At 47.5% G+C, this 9,551-nt stretch overlaps 1 long non-coding RNA gene across 1 annotated transcript; it reads left to right on the top strand.

The window, feature by feature from the left end:
• The first annotated feature begins 1,415 nt into the window (after positions 1–1,415).
• LOC124244986 (uncharacterized) lies at positions 1,416–7,652 on the top strand. The gene is made up of 3 exons (XR_006890159.1): positions 1,416–1,522; positions 1,649–1,725; positions 3,279–7,652. It is a non-coding gene; the product is annotated as an uncharacterized LOC124244986 (long non-coding RNA).
• The last annotated feature ends 1,899 nt before the right edge of the window (positions 7,653–9,551 follow it).

The following is a 9,551-nucleotide window of genomic DNA, read 5'->3' as shown; positions in this document are numbered from 1 at the left end:
AGGGTGGGGCGTGTGGTGGGGACAGAAGCCGAGAGGGCCTTGCAGTTTCAGGCAGGATCAGAACAGGGCTGTTTATGGATGACCATAAGCAGAAGCGGATAACCAGGAAGAGAGAGGAAACAGAATGGGCGCCCCCCACAGGAAGGCTGACTGGATGACACGGTCCAGCTCCATCAGCGACCTCTGGTTCCCGCAACCTACGCCTAAACCCCAGGGGGCTAGGGAGCAGGGCCTGGGGGCTTGTTCACTCTGATAGACAAGCAGTGCTGCTTTAGTGCTCGGACAACAGCCATGACACAGACATGAAGGGACCCCTCCCCCACCCTGCACTGAACCCAGTGCAGCTGTGGCCTTGGTGGGCCGGGTGGCAGAGGTAAGACAGCTGACCTAGCCACAGTGAAGTGACTCAGCCTGGCAGGAAGTGGCTCCTGGGTGGGTGCTGGAGACACAGGTGACAACGTTCAGGCAACAGATGCTGCCCAAGAGGTGAAAGACCCAGAAAGGAAGACAACAGTGGGCTCCCCAAGTGCCTCACTGTCCGTGAGCCCGCGCGTGCCCACAGGGACCTGCAGACCTGACTATAGATGCTCCGATGGGAGCGGTGGAAGGGGGCCAGCGAGGCCCAGCTGACGGAGTTGTAGGGAGGTTCTCTGGCCACAGAGCAGAGGGCAAGCTGGAACTATAGGCTCCTTGAAGACGAGCCCCACGTGTTTTCATTGTTGTATCCCTCTGACTCTTTCTGCAGTTAGCACCTGGCTTTGTGCAAAGGGGAGAAGTGATGTTGTTCCCCAGGCAAGGTCGGGGCAGCAGACTGGCTGGGATGCCATAGCAAAGGTCCGGGTGCGATGGCTGAGACGGCAGGGCCCGAGCCAGGGCCACAGAGCAGAGATCTGCCTCCAAGAGAAGACATGTTGAGGGAATAAAATCAACAGGATTTGGTTTCTGAACGATTGGGAGGGTTGAGGTGAAAGTAGGTTTGAAAATGTTGGCTGGTTTTGAACTTGGATAACAAGGGACAAGTTGGCAAAGAGGAGTCTGGGTTGGAAAATACTGAATGCAAGGAGCTGGGAAACAAGCTAATATGAAGTAGTAAAAAGTCTGAAAAATAATGTGCGTCAATTACACATCACATGTAATTGCTATCAATTATACAGAAATTAGAGCGTGCTTCCCAGTAGAGTCTTAGGGCACTTGAGCTAAGGAATACATCAGAATGAGCAGTAAATGCCATATCAACTACAAATTATGCTCTGACACACCTTAGGACACTTAAAAACATTCCACTTGTCGTTCCCATGTTTAGAGACACCTTTGAAATTGTGTTTAACCATTAACCTGTTCTGTTGATGCAAAGAGATGTTCCTGAGGAAAGCTCAGCTTAGCTCACCCACATCTGACAAGTTCATGAAGGCTGAGACTTTCCTGGGCAACAGTTGACAGGTCTCTTAACAGAGGAAATGCACAGGCTGCCAGAGAATAACGCTTTGGTCACGGAACTAGAGATCCAAAAGATTAAATGGAGGTTGTTAGATGCTATATTCCAGGGTTAAAAATAGTATCCTTATTCCTCTAAAGATGGGATCTTCATTCCTGGGATATTTTTTTCTTTAATTTTTGAATCACCTATTTCTTCTCCATTTGCGTGCAGTTAAGTCCCAAGAAGAAGGAACCTTTCAGAAGGATTTCCAGTCTGACATTGAGGTCAAGAGATCATAGACCTAACTGGTAAGAGGATCCAGAGTTCTCATTTTTCAAGCGTCTTGCTGGCACCCCTCCCCATGCCAGACATGAAGCTCAGGCACATCCCACCAATGTGAGGGCTGTTGACCCATTGACCATGGTCCTCTCCAAAACTCAAAAGCTCTGGGGAGGAGGGAAGGATCACCCTGTGTTGGTGTGGCCTCTTTCTCTAGAGTGTTCCTTCCAGTGTCCCTGGGTGAATGTTTCCATTATGTGGGGAGAGGATGAGAAGGCAGCAGAGGGCAGGAGACAGCACGCTAGATTGGCATGCCCTTCTGAAAACCATTGGACAGCCCAGAGAGTTACAGACATTTTCTAAACATTCACCAGTAGTTATTTTACCCTGGATGATGAAAAGAAAGCAGATGTCGCCTGGTGTGCTGGGAAGCTTCTGACATAAGCAGCCTCATGGCCGTTAAAAGCACAGAACCCAGAGTTCTTATGAACTGTGAGGCTTGGAATAAGTTTCTTAACCTCTTGGTAGCTCTGTTTCCTTGTCTGTAGAACAGGGAAATTTACAGCCCCTTCCTCAAAACCTTATTGGGAGGGTAAAAATGAGGTTGCAGATACACAGCACTCAGAACAGTGCCTGGCACTTGGGAGTAACTCAAATGTTAATGATTGTTATTATTACCTTTTCCCTGGAAAGAGAACTAAAAGTCATGCCAGTTACATGTTGTGTGCAATGGCTTTGCAACAGTCAGAATAATTAGACATGAAAAACACATTTTGGTGTAATAGTCTTATTTCATGGGGACCACCTTTTGCGCCAGCAGTACTTGGGCTCTCTCACTCTGTTGACTGGTCGTGAAGGAGATAAGCCCTTGTCTTGGGAAGAAGAGATGTGAAAGAAGCAGATCCTACTCTGTGGGAGTGAGGAGGGGGTTCCATAAAAAAAGTGGAGGTTTGGCTAAGGGGATGGAAATCTGAGCTGCTTCCTTCTGCTCTCCTTCCAGTGGGAGCCACTTGCCCTGCGAGGCCATCAGCCGCATTCTTCCCACAGGAAGTATCGGGCTTGTGTGGTCTTCTTTGGGATCTGGGGAGGTAGGGCAGGAGCAGAAGGTGCCACTTCTATCTTTGTTCATAAAATGCAAATGCATGGATCTCTTTATTTTCTTCTTAAGTGTATCTTGTAAAAAGTACTCAATTTAGCCAAAATCCAAGGGAAAAATTTTCTTTAATTAAAAAAAATTTTTTTTAATCCATGGAAAGAAAATTGAAATACGGTGTCTGTAAATTCTTCAGATTACTGCCATGGGGAAGAGAGAAGGAAGCTGATCAGAAAATCTCCCCTTGTTGTCACTTAGAATGAAAGCTCCTCGGCAGCCCGCCTTTCCCGGGAGAGGCACAGGGCGCCGCGGCCAGCCAGTCGGTCAGAAGGACTGCGCAGTCACAGTGTTTGCTGAGACCTTTGTAAAGTAGGTCAAATGGCTTCTCCTTCTTCATGCTTCTCTCCTGATTTGCTAAACGTTGCATACACAAAATAAAAGGCTCTTAGGTTTCACAATCTCCGTTTGTTCTTTCATCCCCTCCCACAGTTTCTCCTGTTCTGAGAACTTCAAGTCACTGTGTCACCTGGAAAGCCCAGGTGAGTGAGCCAGCAATGCTGCCAATGACCAGGAGCCTGTTTATTCCCTGCTTCTGAAGGCACACTGGGTCCTGTAGCCCCTTCCATTGGAGAGTGCGCTTGGCCCGTCTCTGCAGAGTCCTTCAGCTCAGCCCCGGGTGGGCAGCCCGGGCACCACCAGGCAAGGCTGCTCTCAACAACCCAAACTCACACTCGGGTTCTGCTGTCCCACGGAGGATGAGTCAGCGCTTTCCGTGATAATGAAAATTGATGGATACTTATCTGTTTGTGGTGCAGAAACTTTCACGCCTGTGCTGCAGGAATAGAGGCAGATGGCAGTGGTGCAGGAGGGCCGATGCAAGCCTTTGGGGCAGGCTGCCTGGCCAGGAGAGGGGCCCTGGCCCTAACAGATTGGCTTTGAATCCTGGCTCTGCCCTTTTACAGACTAAAACCTGAAAATGAGTCAACTGCTCTAAACTTTGGCTTTACTCATCTGTAAAATTATAGTGATTGTTGGTGGCTAGTGTGTCACCCAAAAGATATGTCAATATGGCCTTATTTGGAAATAGAGTCTTTGCAGATATAATGAATATGTAAATTAAGATAAATCGTACTGGACTACAGTGGGCCTTAAATCGAATGACTAGTAACCTCATGAGAAGACGAGAGGACACACAGGGAAGAAGGGGGCAGAGATCGAAGTGATGCGTCTGTAAACAAGGAATGCCAAGAATGGCCGGCATTACCAGAAGCTGGAGGAAGCAAGGAAGGATACTTCCCTGAGCCTTCAGAGGGAGTGTGGCCCTGCTGACACCTTCATTTAGGACTTCTCGCCTCCAGAACTGTGAAAGAATAAACCTCTGTTCTTGTAAGCCACCCCGTGGAGGATCCTTTGTTATGGCAGCCCAGAGAAACTCATTCAGTGATGAAACCTAGTTCACAGGCTGGTTGTGAGGATTAAGTGAGATTACATAAGTAAATGCTTATTAAGTATTAAATGTCATCCCTTTTTTTCCTCTTCCCCAGAGACTGGAAATATAAATGAATCCAGGAAAGGTTTTGATAGCCCTGCTGTCACCTGAGAACTCAAAGGGGCGAGCTCCTGGGCTTTGATTAATTTGATTTAAAATGCACAGCCAAACGACGCACGGCTGCGGGCTGTGTCCCTCCTACATCTTGCCTTACAGGAAAGATTCCGGGTCTGAGCTGGTGACTGGATGCTTCCACTGGTCCAAGTCCCAGCCGGCTTGGCCCTGGGAAATTTGATGATGAGCAGAAAGAAGCTGCCAAGCTGACTGTCCTGATGTGTGATGGCATAGGGACCTGGAGCCAGTCACCTCCCGGGCCTGCAGTGCCTGGCCTGTAAGATGAGGCTATAGGCCAGATGATTTCCAGGCCCCTTCCAGCTCTGCCTACTCAAATTCTAAGATTTGGGGGTCCAGGAACCCCTAAAGACCAGCCTCCAATGTGGTAGCAACTTAAAAATTGTGCTGTTTCAACAAGAACATCTCAGAACATTAATTATATTTGACAATTCTACTAAATCTTCTATACTTGTGAAGTACTCATTTGCTGAAAACCATTTACTCCATTTGTCAAAGACTAATTGACCTTGAGGCTCTGATCTACTGGAAGAGAAGTTAAGTGTTTGACTCTGATCGAGGGAGGTGGCCCTCGGAAAAGCCTTCTCTCTTCCTTCTGTAGGCACAGCCTGCAGCTCTGTGTTCCGGAAGTCAAGCACTAGAAACCTGTCTGAGTGGCTGGGGCCTCGAGCCCGTTTGAGCAAAACCCTGGATTTGGATGGGGATCTGGCCCTCTGAGGAAATAAGCAGCCTCCTGATCTAAGACAAGGAAGAGTAGAGCCAGTGAAGTGGAGTCAAAGGCGACAGGTCACCGTGGAGAGAAGTAGTGATTCTGAGCACTCCCCTGCACTAAGCCTGGGGTCCCAGGGCCAGGGCGCCTGTTATGGGCTAAATTGTTTCCCCCTCCCCCCAAAATTTATGTGTTGAGGTCCTAACCCGCAGTACCTCAGAATGTGACCATATTTGCAGTAGAATGGGCCATAATCCAATGTGATTGTGTCCTTATAAAAAGGGGAACTTTGGAGATACACACACACAGGGAGAAAGCCACGTGAACATGAAGGCAGAGACCAGGGTGATGCTTCTACAAGCCAAGCAATGTCAAAGATTGTCAGCAAACCCCCAGAGGCTGGAGGGAGGCCTGGGACACATTCTCCCTCACAGCCCTCGAAGGAACCAATACGGCTGCCACCTTCATCTCAAACTTCTGGCCTCCAGAACTGTGAGAGAAGACATTCCTGTGGTTTATGCTGCCCAGTCTGTGGTTCTCTGTTACGGCAGCTGCAGGAAGCAGATACGGCACCATCCCAATCATGAAGAGTGTGGATCACAGGAGCTCTGGCCAGACTGGGCCAGCCCACCTGGGGCAACGGGAGGACTAGGTCGGCTAGGGGCGTGACGGCCGGTCACGCGCGGGCTCTGAGCCCTCTTGCAACCACAGGACCAGATGGGATGGTGACTTCTCCAGCAAGTCCCAGCAAGAGCCACAGCCTTGTGGCTCCAGCAACAAAACTGCTGCTTTGAGGCAGTAGCAGCCGTGGAAGGGACCCCCAGGAGGCAAACACAGGCGGCTGTGGTGCTGAGCGCTGGCTGGGTTCAGGCCCAGGCCCTGCCCCGCCCTGGCCGCTGCTGCGTTCCTCCATCCATTCTGTCAAAGGGGGTTGTTGTGAGTGGTGTTGATATAAAGCATCTGACATAACGCCCCACACATTGTGTAAAGTCACGACAAATGCTTTTCCAAACTTTCGACGCTATGGGACAGCCAAGGGCAAGTGAGAGACCCCGCGCGTGGCAGGAATCTGAATCAGGGGCAAGGAAGCCACCTGTTCAAAAGGGGGCTGGAGGATAGGGTAGGCAGAACACCCGAGAAACGCTGAGCCCACAGCTGGCACTCCTGGGACAAACGGGTCACACTGCCATCCACGCAGCAGGAAGGGCTCCTGTCCAAACCTTTGCTTCAGGGACTCTGAATTTTTAGCTTTTACTTTAAATCAGTATTTTTGCATGAACTTCACAGTCATCGGATTAAAGGACATTCAAGAGTCATCTGTGTGGTCTCCCAAATTTTGAGAGAAAAGTATCCAATTTATTTTAAAATGCAAACATCCAAGCATAAAAGGTGCTAGTGAAAGCAAACTAACGTATCAAGGAGTAATTGTACTTTGTTATAACTGAACACTCAAGTAACCAACGGTGAAAGAAGAAAACATTTCTCTTGTGAACAAGAGTTGTGAGCGTGATGTACTGTTCAGTCGTTGAAATTCAGACAACAGACAGAACTGGAAATGGGGCGCCTGAGCTCGATGGATTTCATGCATTGCTGAGGGGAAAGAGTCCCTATATCGAGGGTCTTTTTAAAATAAAAAGTACACCCAAAATAAGTTGGAGTTTTAGATCCCTTTAAACTTTGAAATGGTTTGATCAAATATCAGTCTGAGAAGAATGTGAGCATGAATCTATATACCAGGAAAAAAGTCAAGTACATTCTGAGAATATCTCTAAAAGTAAACTATCCAAGAAAGATAAGTTTAACATTTCCTTACACATTTTCAGAAAGCAATCAATTCATCTTAAAATGTAATTTAATAGTTGAGGAATATAAAAATATATGTTTTTGCAAATGACAGGATTTCCTTCTTTTTCATGGCTGAATAATATTCCATTGTGTGTGTATACCACGTTTTCTCCATCCATTCATCCATCGACAGACACTTAGATTGGTTCCACATCTTGGCTATTGTGAATGATGCTGCGATGAACATGGGAGTGCAGATATGGCTTCCATATCCCGTTTTCGTTTCCTTTGAGTATATACCCAAAAGTGGAATTGCTGGATCATATGATAGTTCTAGTTAGCTCTAGTGGTCTAGATTCAAAGCTCTCACGGCCACAGCCCAGGTTTGTTTCCCAGTCAGGGAACCACACCACCATCTGTCAGTTTCATGCTATTTGTTGTTGTGATGCTGAAAGCTCTGCCACTAAGACTTTAAACACCAGCAGAATCACCCATGGTGGACAGGCTTCAGCAGAGCTTCCAGACTAACACAGACTAGGAAGAAGGACCTGCCCACCCACCTCCAAAAAGAAAAGACTGGCCATGAAAACCCTGTGAATAACAAAGGAGCATTGTCTGTTATAGAGCTGGAAGGTGACAAGGCGGGACAAAAAGACCAGGCAGGGCTCCGCTCTGCTGTTCACAGGGTCTCTAGGAGTCACGATTGACTGACAGCACTAACAACAGCAACAATGGTAGTTCTCTTGTTAATTTTTTAAGGAACTTCCGTACTGTTTCCCACAGTGGCTGTAGCCGTTTGCATTCCCACCAGCAGTGCACACTGGTTCTCTCACCTCCACATCTTCTCCAACACTTGTTATCACTTGTCTTTTTGACAATAGCCATTCTGACTGGTGTGAGGTGACATCTCATTGTGGTTTTGATTTGCATTTCCCTGATGGTTAGGGATGTTGAGCAGCTTTTCAAATACCATGTTGGTGACAACATGCAAGGAACTTGAGGGCATCATGCTAAGTGAAATAAGTCAGACAGAGAAAGACAAATACTGTATGGTATCACTTACATGTGGAATCTAAAAAAAAGGGTCGAACTCATAGAAACAGAGAGCAGCAGAAAAGTGGTTGCAGGGGCTTGGGGCAGGGGAAAGGAGGAGAGGTTGGTAAAAGGGTACAGACTTTCAGTAATAAGATGAATGAGGTCTGAGGATCTCAAGCACAGCACGTTACGGTAGTTGATAACACGGTACTGCATAATAGAAATTTGCTAAGAGAGTAGATCATAAATGACCTCACACACACACAAAGATAAATATGTGAGATGATGGTTAACTTGAGAGGAATCCTTTCACTATGTATAAGTATATCAAATCACCACAACATACGCTCTAAATATCTTACCATTTTATATGTCAATTATACTGCAATAAAGCTGAAATTAAAAAAATATATGTTTTTAAATTATGTCTAAATGAAGAAGGATGTTGTTACACTAAGAAATGTGTATAGGAGGGTGGTACACTCACAGATTCTAGAGAAAAGAAAATCGGAAGGTGAGAATTGGTCAGCTTGTGTCTTGCAGGCATGCAACCCCAGTTACTAGAAGATGTGCCACCAGGTCAAGCACCAGAGCACCCACATCTCTTGTCTCGGACATCCGCTCACCTCTATTCGCTAATTCAGTTTCTCGGGTCCAACACAGCAGATATGCCTGTCTGGATGCTATTCAGGAATAAATCGACATTGTGCCTCACAAATTAATCCTGTGTAAGTCAGTCTTTTTTAGCTTCAAGTGTCAGAAGCCAGCTCAAGCAAGTTTAGTCGTAAAAGAAATTTAACAGCCCCTGGAATCCAAAACAGGTTTGAACAGCCCAATGTTAGGAAGGTCGCAGCTGCAGCTGGGTCTCAAGGATGCCTAGGTCCAGGCCTTGACATCAAGGCCTCTCTGTACTTTGGCTCCATTCGCTCTCAGTGCAGCTGGCTTCCTTCACTGCCCAGAAACAGCTGCAACTCTCTGGCCCCGCAGCCCACAGCCTCATGCTCGAGGGACTGGCTCCTCCTCAGCTGCACGACAGACAGTCCTAGGAGACTCCCACCCTCGGGCCACCAACTGTGGTCTTAATGGGAGCCCAGCAATTCCACCAGGACCATGGGGCTGGAACTGGGAGCGACAGCGGGAGGGGGAGCCATCCCCAAACTGAGTGACAAGTTGTTGGGTGGGGGGCAGAGAGGAGGGAGCGGGTTCTCACCACAGACGTCATTCACATCAGGGGGCAGGTGACAGGAGTCACTTCCCCAAGGCCTGATCAGTTCCCAAGAAGCCAATTAGTGAAGTCATAGGACTTAAGTAGTAAAAATTTATACTCTGGATACTGACAAAACTGTCAAGGAATCTTATCACAAAATCTGTCTAAAACAACTCGAGTCTCGCCTGTCCAGTTGTGACCAAAGTAGGATCATGTCCTCCCGACTTCACTTCAGCGCCAAAAGGATGAAGAAGCTTATTTTTTATTCAGTATCCAAATGACAAGTAAGTGAGGTGACTTGGGTGTTCATTTTTGTAAGACAACTTCCTGGGGTCAGAAGATACATAACTCAGTCTTCTATACCTTTTTAATCAGGATCACTCTACGTTGAGACCGGCTGCCCAG

Source organism: Equus quagga, chromosome 9 (genome assembly GCF_021613505.1).
Source record: "Equus quagga isolate Etosha38 chromosome 9, UCLA_HA_Equagga_1.0, whole genome shotgun sequence".
Taxonomy (NCBI): Eukaryota; Metazoa; Chordata; class Mammalia; order Perissodactyla; family Equidae; genus Equus; species Equus quagga.
The sequence above is the reverse complement of the archived record's forward strand: the minus strand, read 5'-3'. Positions and strand labels throughout refer to the sequence as shown.